The sequence below is a fragment of the Prionailurus bengalensis genome, chromosome B3 (genome assembly GCF_016509475.1).
Source record: "Prionailurus bengalensis isolate Pbe53 chromosome B3, Fcat_Pben_1.1_paternal_pri, whole genome shotgun sequence".
NCBI classification, from domain to species: domain Eukaryota; kingdom Metazoa; phylum Chordata; class Mammalia; order Carnivora; family Felidae; genus Prionailurus; species Prionailurus bengalensis.
Window position 1 is genome coordinate 61,058,157 of NC_057355.1, and position 16,007 is coordinate 61,074,163.

Genomic DNA, 16,007 nt, shown 5'->3' on the forward strand with positions numbered 1-16,007 from the left:
TCCTGCTAAGAATAATATACCAGTGATTTTATATAATAATTCATTTTATACTGGAAAGCAAAGATTTTGCATTAAAATATTCTACCAAGTTAGCTTCATGACTTATTCCTTCTTAATCACAATATAAGTTGCTCTACAAGTTACACCCATATAGTTTATTATTGTATGATAAAATTTGTGGTTCTTTTTAGCATAGTTTGATAATCAATGTATTTATATCAAGTGGAAATTTCTGTTCATAGCAGGCTAGCATAGGAACTCCAGAATTCAAATTCTGGCCCCAAAATGTATTTGTTATATAACCTCGGGCAAGTCAGCTAAATCCATTAAGACTTGGTATCTGCATTTGTAAAATAGAGATAACAGGCTCTTTTTGTGAGGATTAAAAAAAGGTGATCCATACAAAGTGCTTATTATTGGTGCCTGATGCATGGCTGGTATTCAAGTGTGTCATTATTTTAATATTATTAGGGAAGCAGAAAGACATAGGCAAAAGAAAAGCCAAACAATGTTAAATATAAGTGACATTAATGTAAATGCAATTGAAAATAGCTACTAAATATTAATTGTTCCATCTTTGAGGCTACATTTGAATATTGAAGTTGATAATACTGTATGAGCTATGTATCTGAACTATTTTCAGGCCAGTCATGAGTCTGCACATGTCAAGACAGATATTAAACAGGTTTAAATTAAACCAAGCTTCCGGATGATAGGTACTTATCTAGACAAATATATATATAGTTTGCATGTCTAAAAAATTAAAAACTGCCCTGAAATGGTTTTTTTTTTTTTTTTCTGGCTAAGGCCAAGCAAACACAAAACTACACAAAATGTTGAAGGTTATTATATAAACTGAACAAAGTAAGACTTAAAAAAGTCAAATACTTGCTATAACTACTGAGACAAAGAATATGGGTATAAAAAAGTCTAGCAGGAAATCATCAAAATATAACTAACAGCTGTGGTGGTAAAATTGAGTGATTTTTCTTTTTTTCCCAATTTACCAAATGATCTGCATTGTAGTTACACTACTTTTAAATTTCATTCATTTATTTTCATCACAAATATGATAGCTTATGACAACCAAGAAAACAGACTTATAAGACTGGTGAAAACAAAGACAAGGAATTAATTTTAGACCACATTTCATAAGCATAATGATCAATTCTTAGCCTCTCTTGAGAGAAATCTTCTGTTGGTACATATTCACAGTAAATGTATTTGTGGAAACATTTCCATCCATTCACAGAGGATATAAAGGTATAGAAACGATACAGAGGTATAGAAACGATACAGACCGATTGTCCAAACCACAAAGGTATAGAAATGATACAGAACGATTGTCCAAAACATTCTGCTAACAGATGTTTAGAGGAAAGGCCCTTGCTAAAGTTTGGCTGGGAACCATACTTCATTCACATTAGGTGGCAGAAATGGGTTCTAATGAGCTCTGAATAAGTTCTTAGCACTTTCACGGCAAAATACTAAGAGGTGGATAACGCAGAGTTCACAAAGAGGCAGAGAACTTAGCTGGAACAGAGAATTTACAACTTCATCCTGGAATACAGCCAAACTCCTGTCATGGCCCCTCACCTCCAGTGTATTCTCCTTCTCTAACCTTCCTACCAACAATGAGAATCCTCAGGGATTCAAAGAAAATGTATAAAATTAGAAGCCATTTAATAGGTAATCTGTAGAATGTGCTTTAAAATAATTCAAAGGTGGGGAAATGGCTGGGAGTACAGAGGAAACAAGATTGGCCACGACTGTTGAAGCTGGGTGAATAATACATGAAGGTCATTATGCTAATCAGCTTTTTATTATGAATTATTATGAAAGTATCCAACATATACAGAAGTTTTTTTTTTTAATGGCAGCTAACTTTTAATAATCTTTACTCACCGTTTTGTAAATCTAGATAGTAGAGGATTGAGAAGATTCAGAGTAACAACTACAAGTTAATACTTATAAACCATTATACATGCAAGACACTATACTAAGAAATAAAATACATATGTGCATTATAGATATACACACACACATTCCTTTAATCCTTACAATACTCTCTTAATCCATCTAGGCTGCTATAAAAAACAACAACAATATAGACTCGATTTATTAACAACAGAAATTTATTTCTTATAGTTCTGTAGGCTATAAGTCTGACTAAGCTCAACATGCCAGCACTGGTCATATTTTCATGAGTGCCCTCTTTCTGGTGCAAACCTAATGCCTTACATGGTGGAAGGGGCTAGGGAGCTCTCCAGAGCCTCTTTTCTAAGGCACTAATCCCATTCATGAGGGATCCACCTTCATGGCTTAAGCACCTCCCAGAAGACCCATTTAAATACCATCACACCAGGAATTAGGATTTCAACCTATGAATTTTGGTAGGAAGACAAACATTTAGTCCATAGCAAATACTATTTAATTCCACATTTTACAGATGTAGGAACTTAAGGAACAGTGAGGTTAAGCAACTTTTGCAAGGTCACAAAGAGCCAGATTCAAATCTAGGTGGACCGATGCAGAGGATGTGCTGTTACATATATTAAAAAGAGGAAAATAGATATACTGTCAACTCATTCAAATGTGTAGCAGCTTTGCCCAAAGAAATGCATATATATGAAGTCCCTGCTTTTCCCTTTTCAAGTAGCAAGTCTAACTCCAGGATTAGCGCACATGTTACAACAGTGGTTCCCAGTCTTGGCTACACTCATCACCTAGAGGCCCAAGCTACACCCCAGACTATTTGAATCAGAATCTCTGGGGGGTGAGAGCCAGTAGATTTTAAACCTTCCCAGGTGACTCCAATGTGCAGTCAAGGCTGAAAACCACTATTTTTTATTATTTTTTTAAGTTTATTTATTTATTTAGAGAGAGATGGCGAAGAGAGAGAATCCCAAGCAGGCTCTGCACCATCAGCACCGAACCCAACATGGGGTTCAAACTCACAAAACCGCGAGATCATGACCTGAGCTGAAACTGAGTCAAGAGTCAGATGCTTAACTGACTGAGCCATCCAGGTGCCCCTGAAAACCAGTGTTTTAGATCAAAGTTGATATTTTTAAAAATGTAGAGTCAGGTATTATCAATGATATCCTACCCTGTTATAATTCTGGTACCTAATGGAGGGGAGGAAAAAAAGTATCATTTAACAATGCAGGACAAGAATAACTTAGCCTTCAGTAAGTTAAGCACTGAATTACATATGACCCAGCAAATCTATTCCTAGGTACTTTAGAGAGAAATGATAATGCACATCCACATGAAAACTTGTACATTAAATGCTTAAAGCAGCATTATTGCTAACAGTCAAAAAGCAGAAAAACCCCAAATGTTCACATAATGGAATATCACTCAGCCATAAGAAGGAATGCTACATGCTACAACATGTATGAGTCTTGGAAGCATCATTCAATTAACAAAACCAGATACAAAAGACCCGTATAGTATGATGTCACTTATGTGAAATGTCCAGAATAGGCAAATCCATAGAGACAAGAAGTAGATTAGTGATTGCCAGAGGATGGGGGAAAAAGGGAAAGGACTAACTTCTGATAGGTACAGGGCTTGTTTTGGAGGTGACAGAAATGTTTTGGAATTAGTGATGATAGCTGCACAGCATTATTAATATACTAAAAGCCACTAAATTGTGTACTTTATTACTTTAAAAACTTTTTTTAATGTTTATTTTTGAGAGAGACAGTACTAGCAGGAGAGGGGCAGAGAAAGAGAGAGGGAGACACAGAATCTGAAGCAGGATCCAGGCTCTGAGCCGTGAACCACGTGATCATGACCTGGGCCGAAGTCAAACGCTTATCCATCTGAGCCACCCAGGTGCCCCTAAGTTGTATACTTTAAATAGTGAACTTTAACATTATGTGAATTATACCTCGATTTATAAAAAATTGAAAAAAAAAAACTTCAGGATGGAGAAAGAATATTTGGAAGAAGCAGTCAAGTAAAAGTAAACAGTATGAGTGAGAATCAAAAGGAAGAAAGAAATCATTAATTTTGTAGCTTTTCCTATGCTGAACAATTTTCTGCCATAGCATAAAATATGGAGATTCACTTAAAATAATTGATAGTAGCTATCTATAGAGTAGGCACCATTGAAATACAAAACTTGTACTTTATGTTCAATGGATCCCCTCCTTTCTTCTCCAGGAAGAAAAATGGTGGCTGGAAAAGAGGATAGAACAACCACATCAAGAAATAAACCCAACATACTTCTTTATTCAGATATAAGTATCTTTGTGTTTAAAGCAACTTCTGGGTGGGGTGCCCGGCTGGCTCAGTTGGAGGAGCATGCAAATTTTTTTTTTTAAATTTTTTTTAATGTTTATTTTTGACAGAGAGAGCGCCCGTGCGCGCATGAGCAGGGGAGGGGCAGAGAGAGAGATAGACGTGGCATCGGAAGCAGGCTCCAGGCCCTGAGCTGTCAGCACAGAGCCCGATGCGGAGCTCCAACCCACAGACAGCGAGATCACAACGTGGGCCGAAGTCGGACGCTCAACCGACTGAGCCACCCAGGCACTCCAGGAGCATGCAATTCTTGATCTTGGGGTTGTGAGTTTGAGCTCCACATGAGGTGCAGAGATTAGTTAAATAAATAAAAACTTAAAAAAAATTTAAAACAGCTTCTTGGAATTCTGAAAACATGCCTTTCCACATCTTTAAAAGGAAAAAGAGTCCAAGTTTTTTTTCTGTCAAGGAGAGAAAAAAACTCAAAAAAAAATTTTTTTTAACGTTTATTTATTATTGACAGACAGAGCATGAGCAGGGGAGGGGCAGAGAGAGGGGGAGACACGGAATCTGAAGCAGGCTCCAGGCTCTGAGCTGTCAGCTTTGACCCGAACATGGGGCTTGAACTCACAAACCGCGAGATCATGACCTGAGCCAAAGTCAGACACCTAACCAACTGAGCCACCCAGGTGCCCCAAGAAAAAAACTTTTTTTAATTGGCACTTCTGGCTGTTATTAATAACTAGTACAAGAGAAAGTGAAATTTAAAGAAGGCAACATCAAAATCATTATTTACATGTTAGTGTATCTGAAAACGCTGAACTGTTTTTTGAGACTTAAAATGGTCATTATACAGGTTAAGCACCATTATTTTCTACCAATAAATCTTAATGCCACATTAAAAAATGTGTATAGTTTAAATATTAAAGGCCAAATTGGGGCGCTTGGGTGGCTCAGTCGGTTGAGCATCCAACTTCAGCTCAGGTCACAATCTTATGCTTCGTGAGTTCAAGCCCTGTGTCAGGCTCTGTGCTGACAGCTTGGAGCCTGGAGCCTGCTTCAGATTCTGTGTCTCCCTCTCTCCCTGCCCCTAACCCACTCACATTCTGTCTCTGTCTCTCAAAAATAAATAAACATTAAAAAAATAAAATAAAATAAAATAAAGGCCAAAAATGGAAATGCCCACCCCAGCTTAAATGAGATGGAATGAAAATATTTTAAAAATTTTACAGATGATTTTTATTTGCCTTACACAATAATGCATTTTCTAAATTTTCTTTAAAGAATCTTTTTAAAAATTAATTTATTTTGAGAAAGACAGAGACAGTGCAAGTTGGGGAGGGGTAGAGAGAATCCCAAGCAGGCTCCGCACTGGCAGAGCAGAGCCCAATGTGGGGCTCAAATGCACAAACCTTGAGATCATGACCTGAGCTGAAACCAAGAGTCAGACGCTTAACCAATTAGCCACCCAGGTGCCACTTTTCTAAATTTTCTTTAAAAGGATTTATTTTACTTGTAAGTTTTTATTTTAATTCCAGTTAACAGTGTTATATTAGTTTCAGGTGTACAATATAGTGATTCAATAATTCCATACATCACCTGGTACTCATCACGACAAGTATACTCCTTAATCCCCATTACCTATTTAACCCAATCCCTCACCCCCTTCTCAAAAAGTTGTAAACATATACTGGTTTTATAGATAGGTTTCACAATACTCTATTACTCTATAACTACATTAACAGCAAGTCTATGCAATAACTATAAATCATTGATAGCGAAAAACTCTAAAAGATAAAAAATGTTGCAAGTTCCAAATGACACAAGAAACAGTGATATAAATAGTATTTTTTTTTTTTTTTTAGCATTCAGGATGTCTGTGGGTAGTTCAATTCCCGCATCTATAAAATTAAAGTTTTCTTGACCACTGTTTAGAATAAAATGATGATTTTTAAAAACGAAAACTCTCAAAAGATAATGCAATATATATAAGAAACTTTAAAATTTTTCCTACTCTTTGGCCTTGTTCTGTTCTTAACAATGTAGAAGTAAATCACAGATACAAAGATACATTAGCCCCAGTTTTTTTTATTTATTTATTTATTTATTTATTTATTTATTTATTTATTTATTTATTTATTTTCGGCGGGGGGATGGGGGGAGGGAGAGAATGGGCAAGGGAAGGGCAGAGGGAGAGAAAGAATCCCAAGTGGGCTCTGCGCTGTCAACACAGAGCCCTGGTTGGGGCCTGATCTCATGAACCATGAGATCATGACCTGAGCCAAAATCAAGAGTCGGATGCTTAATAGACTGACCCACTCAGGCATCCCAATTCCAGTATTATTGATAATGTAAACAAAACAAAACAAAAGGAAGCCACTAAGGAACCAATGATAGGGGATTTGACTGAATAATTATGGTATAACTACATGATGGAATATTATTTAGCCATCTAAAATTATTTTTGAAGATTTGGGTTCTTCTATATTTTATTTTAATCAAATCTATATATGTACATGGTTTGAGAAGTCAAATAGTTCCACAACAGTAATAAATAGCAATTCCTCTGCCCTCCCTCATACCCCAAACCAATTCCTGCTCCCAGGACCCCAACAGCAAAATTTTCAACAGTATTAGTTGTTCCAGTGTTTAATCCCAAATTCCTAAATCATATGCTTCATATGCTTCAATTCTGGATATCACCCACAAACTTTCTACAATGAACATATTTAGCTCTTATACCTCCCCATCTTCTAGTTTTATATTTGCCCTTAAAAACTGGCTGGCTAATAAATTCTTGGCTGGAAATCAGAAGTCCTGAAGCAACAAAGAAATCTGTTTAACTGTGGCTATCTCAGTCAAATGTAAATGACCTAAATATCTTTCCTTCAGGGGTGCCTCGATGGCTCAGTTGGTTGACCATCCAACTTTAGCTCAGGTCATGATCTCACAGTTCATGAGTTTGAGCCCCCTATGGGGCTCGCTGCTGTTAGCGCAGAGCCTGCTTCGGATCCTCTGTCCCTCACCCCCACCCCCGCCTTTCTCCCTCTCAAAAATGAATAAATATTTAAGGGAAAAAAAAAAGCCTAAAAACAAAACTTTTCCTTCAAAGAACATTTTTATTAATCCCAAGGAACAAGGGTTCCATGGAACATGACTTGGAAACTACTAACCTACTGAAATTTCTGCTTAATTTATCAGTTATATGGGAACAAAGTTTCTGTTCAATTCTTATCTCAGAGAATAGTCTCTGAAAATAAACCTCAGAGGTCATCTAGTCTAACTTATTTATGCTAAGAGAATAAAATGCAATACTTCTGGCTCTTTCCATAATACGTAATCCTTCCTAGGGGAGGGGGGTGGTCCTTCTTGGAACAGACCTGATGATAACTGAAGAGGTAATAGTTCTCAGAAGAGAACTGTGGTCTTAGAAGGGCACGCCAAACCAGGACCCAACTGAAGAGGAAAACAAGGCCAAGGTTGTCAGAAGAGAATGTGGTGATATCTAGCTATGGTGACTCCCCCATAAGAGCTGAGAATTCCCTCACACTGGTGGATGGAGAGTCTAAGAGAAAGCAGTTATTAGCAGAAACCTGTGGTCTTAGGAGGGCATGCCAGACCAGGGCCCAACTGAAGAGGAAAACAAGGCCAAGTTTGTTGGAAGAGAATGTGGTGACATCTAGCTATGGTGACGGCCTCAGAAGAGCTGAGAATTCCCTTATGCTGGTAGATGGAGAGTCAGCAGCCTACCTAGTCTGGAGGCTTGGCAGAAAGAAATCCCAGTCCCAGAATATATCCCTCTTCATTCATTCCACAAACATTTTTCAAGTATTTGCTATCAAGTAAGGGAACATTTTTTTTTTAATATTTGTTTATTTTTGAGAGACAGAGAGAAAGAGACACAGTGTGAGCGGGGGAGGAGCAGGGAGAGAGATACAGAAACTGAAGCAGGCTCCAGATGCGGGGCTTGTACTCACGAACCGCGAGATTATGACATGAACTGAAGTTGGACGCATAACAGACTGAGCTACCCAGGTGCCCCATTTTTAACGAGACATTTAAAAGGAAGAAGGAAAGGATGCTCACACACAAAAAGTACAGGTGTACAGGATTTCAAAATACTCAAAATACTCTAGGTTATACCAAAAAGAGTCCATGCTCTGATTAGGAAATTTAATTATTTCTGAAGGCATTTAGATGAGAGCTTTACTTATGTTAAGATTAGTTTCCTCCTTTTACTTCCTCTCTAAAAGTTCTTTTCTACTTCCTTCTATGGGAACAACTTTAACCATTCTTATGAAGCTCAAAAACTATGTAAATAGAAGAAGTACACCACTAAATCATATCTATTAAACATCTTGGTTTCAAAGGGCACTGAAGCACATGATTCAAGATAGAAACCATACTGAGTGAGAAAATACCACTGAAAGCCAGGAATCAAAAGATCAAAATTACACTTTAGCTTTACAGAAGCACAGTTTATAACTTAATTGCTGATGTCCAACACCTAGTTGTCAAGTCCTGGAACTTCCCTAATTCTATTCTAAGTGACCAGAACATAATTCTAGGGAGGGGGATCTATATGTGATTACAATCACATTGTTGAACTGAATCACACTGTTGAAAAGAAAGGCTATGGAGAAAGAAAAGGAATGCTCTATGGGAGTTAGGAAAAAGGCTCAAGAATGCAGCATTCATTCTCCAGGTTGGAAAGACATATAATCTGGCAGACTTAAGAATGTTATCTGCTAAGGAGACAGCAAGTGTGAGGTAGGCACAAAGCTTCACCTTGCCTGAATAAAGTATTTACCCAAATCATCCAGGTATTTTTGCTCTGAGTCCAAGTTCACCTAGAAGTTTTCTGGCTAGCTTCTCAAATATTCTGACAACAGGAATCATATGCCAGAGATAGAGAACAGTAGCACTCAGGTCCCTGGAAAATATCTCCTCACAATAGGTTAAAAGAGTGACACACATTCTTGTTTATACAACAGGCAATACAGTGTGGTGGTTAAATGCCCAATACTTGGAGGCATAATGTTTTTAAATCCTATTGTTTAATTTACTTCTTTGTGCTTCAGTTTTCATTAAATGAGAATATAAGGTTTATTGGAGCATTATAAGGATTGAGTTAATTCATGCAAAGCATTTAAACCTTGGCTGGCATGGTTTATAGTGCTCAACAAAGCTACTGTAATTTTTCATAATAGTTGTTAAACATCTCTTGTGATTTTGATTTGGGAACCAAAATCCAAGCATGATCAACCCTAAAAAAATTGTGATTTTGCACTATCAAAGAAGTGTCACAATGTAAGGACTCAGTAGTCCTTATATTACATATGCAGTAATATATTGTATGTATGTGCGTACAGAGTGGGTAGGGTGGGGAGACACAGGAGACAGGTTGTGAAGGGCTTTGTATACAAAGAAGTTGGGAATTTTATTTTATAAGCTTTAAGAGGCCATCTAAATGTAATCTCCGTTATCAAAGCATTGTTCAAATAAATTTAAATCCAAGTTACAGATCTCACAAAAATCAATATGATGAGGGGATTCCAGAAAAATACACTCATCAGTGATATAAATATTTTAGTAGCAATACAACCTAAATTGAAATCAAAACCAAAATGTCAGTGAATTTAAATGAGGGCAAATAGAACCCCACCTCCACCCCCAGTCTTACAAAAAGAACAGTACATGCTGTTTCCTGGCTCTACAATCCACTTCCTCCAATTGTTGGGAGGCACTGGATCCATCTGTGTCAAGTCTCTACCCACCACAACAAAGAAAAGACCAGTCCTTGTCATCTAGTCCTTTCTCGATCTACAGAGCTACAAACAAAATATGGCACTAGAATCAAAAAGTTCAGCACTCTTGGATGCAAGCAACATCATATATTATAAATATACATAACGCTAAGTATAAACACAACTAAAAAACACTCTTCCAGAATGTTTAAAACACAGGAACGAAAGGAAGAAAAAAAAGCACCTTAATTCAGAAGAAAAAAACCAAACAGTAGCTGATTTCACTAAAATGTCAAAGAGCTAACATCCTCTTTTTTCCCTTTTGCTATTCTAATCTACTTTCATCTGGTGAGACCAGATAAGTTTAAGTTTGCTAGAATTGTGTCAAAACAGTGAATGCCATCACTGGGTCCAGTGGCCTAAACCAATACTTAATTTTAAAGTGGGTAGGTTATGGGGTGCCTGGGTGGCTCAGGGTTAAGCATCTGACCAGTTCAGGTCATGATATCAAGGTTTGTGAATTCGAGCCCCACTTCAGATGAGCTCCGCTTCTGTCTCTCTCCTCTCTTTCTCTGCCCTTCATGGGATTCTCTCTCTCTCTGCCTCCTTGATCACTTGTGCCCTTTCTCTCTAAAAAAATTTTAAAAATAGACTGAGTAGGTTAGTTCCAAAGCAGTATTTTCCAGAGTGCAGAGTAAGAACACAAGATGATTTCAGCTGTTATATAAGCAATAGTTATGTATTTAAATAGTTTTTATTTTTCGGGGCACCTGGGTGGCTCAGTCGGTTAAGCGTCCGACTTCAGCTCAGGTCACGATCTCACGGTCCGTGAGTTCGAGCCCCGCGTCGGGCTCTGGGCTGATGGCTCAGAGCCTGGAGCCTGCTTCCAATTCTGTGTCTCCCCCTCTCTCTGCCCCTCCCCCGTTCATGCTCTGTCTCTCTCTGTCTCAAAAATAAATAAACGTTTAAAAAAATTAAAAAAAAATAGTTTTTATTTTTCATTATTTTAAATGTTTATTTACTTATGGGGAAGGGGGTGCAGAGCCCAATGTGGGGCTCAAACTCATGAACTGTGAGATCATGACCTGAGCCAGAATCGAGTCAGATGCATAACCGACTAAGCTACCCAGATGCCCCCAGCAATAGTTATGTATTTAAGTTACATGTATATTATAACGTATACTAGAAAAGGGAATAAAATACATAAAAACCATGATTTCACAGATTATCACTTTGGAAAAGTGTAATGTTGAAAACAAATCTATTAAAAACATGAAATAATGCAGATGATCTTCTAAAAGGCAAATTTTACAGAGGCGCCTGGGTGGCGCAGTCGGTTGAGCTTCCGACTTCAGCCAGGTCACGATCTCGCAGTCCGTGAGTTCGAGCCCCGCGTCAGGCTCTGGGCTGATGGCTCAGAGCCTGGAGCCTGCTTCGGATTCTGTATCTCCCTCTCTCTCTGCCCCTCCCCCGTTCATTCTCTGTCTCTCTCTGTTCCAAAAATAAATAAACGTTGAAAAAAAAATTTTTTTAAAAAAAGGCAAATTTTACAATGGTGGTATGGTTCATGATGGGTGAAATACTGACAGTTGTCCCATGAACAACTTGGGCCTGTTTCTTTGTTTATCTGCTTCCATCTAGGTTCAAGGCTGTGTTCCGAATAACTAGAAAAGGTGTGACCTTTAGTTAAGTGAGCTTGCTACTATGTTTAAGCAAACACTACTATTTACAGGAAAGAGTGTTATACTGTTAAGAATAGTGTCTATAGGAAAGAGTGTTAAGAAAATAATGGCACAATAATCCACTGCTATGCTGGAACTAGGATAACAGCAATTTTCTAGTGTATACCCATATACCACAAGCACCCCGCCCCCCAAAAACCCAAAAACAAAAATAAAAAGCCTACTAACACTGATAAATATTTGAGCTGTAGGCTGTTGCATGATCATTTCATTCACTTTCACATCATCTGTCAAAGGAGCATGGTAATTGTGAGAAGAAGTGTTTCTTCTAATATCTATATGAATATATTCTTTATCATTACCTCTTACCAAAGGAACAAAAGACAATTAACCATTAGATGCTTTAGGCATCAACTGTGATTATGGAAGAAACATTATTTTTTAAAAATCTTACTATGAAATATTTTAAGGTTAGATTTCAAAGTATTCTAGCTAATGAGGTCCCATGCATTTAAAGTGTGGTATTTTCCAGGCTAGGCAAGAACGTGGGAGAACCATTTCTACCTGACCATATTTTACCTGCACATCTGAAAGCCAGTCTTAAGGGCACATGGAATAATATTCCTCTCAATTCTTGAACTATCTGCTACTAAGAAGCTATATTATTTTCACATGGCCAAGGGAATGCTGTCAGAAGCTACCAGTATCCAAACAGCCCTCTCCAGTCGTCCACCTACTCCCTGAAGATGACTAGCAAAAGGCAAAACGACACTCCCTTCTCATCTTCCTTTCCCAACTTTGACGTCTTTCGGTTTTCTCTACTCTTATGTACCTTTCCTAATACTGTAATGATTAATGACTTAAAAAAGGTTGAAATGAAACAGTACTTTCCAGTACTCTCCCCCTACCCACAACAACTCCAGGCTGGAACTGTGAAATTCGTTTTACGGATCCTTCGTGCGTCTGCAGTACAGCCACGAGGTAAGAATGGACTTTCCTAGAGAGCCTGGACTCTCCAATGCCACGAACCTCAGAGACCTTCAAATAACTAGTTCAGAGTTATCTGATCACTTGTGGTCACCGTACAGTCTTCTAATCACGACCACAGCAACACTGTAGAGGAGAGGGGGTGGGAGTTTACCTCTGCTTGGTTTTGAGGAGGGGACCAACGAACCACCACCCCACCACCCTTCCTCCGCCGCCCCTCGGTAGTTTCCTGGCGCCTCGCGTCCTTGCTCTGGGCCCGACCTGCCCAGTAGAGGCAAGAGCACTTCCCCCCCTCCCCTTAAGCCCGATCCCACGAACTTTTAAACACAATAATACTCCTTCTTCTTGGGACCTGATCCCAATCTTCAACCCGACTAGCTCCCTCAACCCCACTCCTGGAAGCTCACCAACCAGTTCCGGCCACTCCTCTCGCGCCGCAGCGGCTCGGACACCCCCAGACCGGACTTGGAGCTGCCTCCTCCTAGCGCCTGCGCGCGCCGGGCCCGCGCGCCTGCGCACTTCCCCGGCCGCGCGGGCGCGGACACACCCCTGGAGCCGGAGCCAATCACCGTCTGAGGGGTTTAAATCTCCCTGCCACGCAGGCGGAGAGCCTGGGGAGTCGCCCGTTAACCGGATAATTCGAATCCCTCCCGAAGGTGGGATATATTCATGCAACAAACATTTGTCGAGGGCAAGCCATCTGCTGGATGATTGCTGAAGAAAAGGAGACAAGAATGCCTTCCTCGCCCTCCAGGATCTTTTGATCTATCTAGATTGGAGATCGATATGTAAACAAATAATAGTGGGTAGAATTTAGTGAGTGGTATCAGGAAGTCCGAGGCGAAGTCGGTGCATAATGAAAGCTGCGCCTTATCCTTAGGGATGTCTGGAAGGGTTCCCAGAGAAAGCGACTTTTCAATCAGGAAGGCTAAGTAGGAATTCTCCCAGAAGTCTGGGATAGAGAGTGATAGTTTTCCAGCCTGCGGAAACAGACTTTGCCATTAGGAACATAGCACTTTCTGTAAATTCCTTGTAGTTCATTCTGCTGAGAGGCTTAGAGCTCATCGTGTATCTCCAGGTGAAGTGGGGAATAACCTTTAAATAGTCGGCAACGGGCTAGATCTTGGTAGGTCTTGCACTTTATACTGGACTTTAGTGTGCAAGCTTAAGTGAGCCTGGACTTTATACCATGGCTACAGAAATCCATTGAAGGGTTTTAAACAGGTCCAGGAACTCTTCTGGGTACCTCTAAGAATACAGCACAGTGCTGGAAATTAATAATTAAAAAAAATAATAACAGCACTTCGAAGGAATCTACTTCTAAGGGTCAGGAAAGTGAACCCTGAGAAATATCTTTTGTATATTGTAACACAGAAGTCATTGGTGATCTTAGTGAAAGCTATGTGGTGGGATGATTAAGTTGAAAGATAGACTGCAGCAATTTCGAGAGAGGGGAGGTGCAAAAGTAGGGAGAGGTTATAAAATGCTTTTGGAAAGTTAGGCCTTGACAGACAAGGGGTCAAAGTTTTTGTTTCTGTTGTTTGGATTTTTGTTAGAATTAAGACAGGAGAAACTTGAGCATGATAGGCAACATACAACTGAGGGGAAAAAATAGTTGAATAAACAGAAGTGTTAGTAGGTAAAGATCTTGAGAGAATAAGAGTAGAGACAATCCAAAGTACTGGTGGGAGGAATGGTGTTGGAAGAGAAATAAAGATATCTCCTTAATTATAATAAGAGGAAGTATGTGTCTGTAAGTGTGTATGTTTAGTAACAGGAAGTTAAAGAAGTTCTCATCTGATGACCTCTGTTTTCTTTGTGAAATAGGAGATGAGGTCATTTGCTAATAGAAAAGGAGTTGGGGGTTTTAAGGAAAGTGGAGAAGTTTTCGAATATGGTTGTATAAAGTGACAGAACAAGTTGATCAGAGAAAGACTGGAGGACTGGTGTCAGTGTCAAGGGCCTGTATAAGATTGGTAAAAATGAACTCTCCCTCTTCTATCTTGGTGTGTGGCTTTCTTAAGCACCAATCACTTCTTATAGGCAGAAGTGGACAAAATGTATGGTTGAGTTTATTTATGGTGTATTTATCCATGGTGTAATGCCATGGTTCTCAATCAGGAACATTTTTGCCCTTGAGTGGACATTTGGCAGTGTCTGGAGACATTTTTGATTGTCAAGACGACAGGGATTGGGGTGGAGGATATAAAGGGGATACTATAGGCATTTAGTATCCCGGAATGCTAAGTATCCTGCAATGCACAGGACAGCCCAAGAATCATCTCCAAAATATCAATAGTGCCAAGGTTAAGAAACCCTGATCTAGGATTACCTTGATGTTCACCAATGGCTGACCTTGGTCTTCTACAAGCTTTTCTTTGGACTATGGCCCTCAGCTTATATGGGTAAAGTAGTCCTTCCATTGCATGCCTTTAAAGGAGAGTAGAATGAGCAGCATACCTCAGACCTTGAGTGTTTAGAAGAATTGTGATGTCACAAACACACAATTAGAATAGTTCCTCAATCCTTTAGAAGCAAATCTGGGGGCGCTTGGGTGGCTCAGTCAGTTGAGTGTCTGACGTCGCTTAGGTCATGATCTCACAGTTTGTGAGGTCAAGCCCCGTATCAGGCTCTCTGCTGTTAGTGCAGAGCTGGCTGATCCTTTGTCCCCCTATCTCTCTGCCCTCCCCCTGCTTGTGTGCGTGCTCTCTCTCTCTCTTTCTCAAAAAAAAAACATAAAAAAAAAGGGGTTCTAAGCAAGTCTGGACTTACACATTGATGAAGGTGCTTGCTTTGATTTTAGGTATTGCAGGTCTTGTTAAACATAGACATTATCAGAAGCTCAATAATATGGGAGGAGTAACACTTCACAACATTATTAATCCTAATGTAACTTGGTTTATCTGATTATTTGTAGTCACTAAAATAGGGAATGTGTATGGGCTAAGTTTAATAAAGAAAATAAATATATTAAATATTAATAAAAATATAATCATTGGTATTCATGTATTGTTCGCTCTTTGACAGGCACCCATTCATGGATAGGAATGTGACCTATATTATGTCTTTTAATCCTAGCAACACCCTGAGAGATAGCATTATCCTAATTTTAACTGTGAAGAAACTGAGGTTCCAACAAAACTTGTAATTTGCCCAAAGTCATAAGTTACTAGCGGCTAGATCAAAATTTGAACTCAGATATCTGTCTGTCCTCAAGCTCCTGCAACATCCGTTAAATTTCAGTAAATTTTCCAAGGCAGGAATGGTTGGAAATGTAGCTTAAACAATTGCCACTGCATAAAGGGAATGCTGGGGATTTAGGAAGAGAGTAGAAGCAAAA

At 39.1% G+C, this 16,007-nt stretch overlaps 1 protein-coding gene across 7 annotated transcripts in view; it reads right to left on the reverse strand.

The window, feature by feature from the left end:
- SNAP23 (synaptosome associated protein 23) overlaps positions 1-15,125 on the reverse strand; it is a 38,482-nt gene extending 23,357 nt beyond the window's left edge. For 3 of the 7 annotated variants that reach the window (XM_043554137.1, XM_043554135.1, XM_043554132.1), the window contains exon 1: positions 13,075-13,187. The gene's annotated coding sequence lies outside the window, so the exon portion shown is untranslated. Of the gene's footprint in view, positions 1-13,074; positions 13,188-14,999 lie in introns of those variants that run through there. The other 4 variants (XM_043554139.1, XM_043554133.1, XM_043554134.1 and 1 more) reach the window with 3 other exon arrangements.
- Between the last annotated feature and the right edge of the window lie 882 nt (positions 15,126-16,007).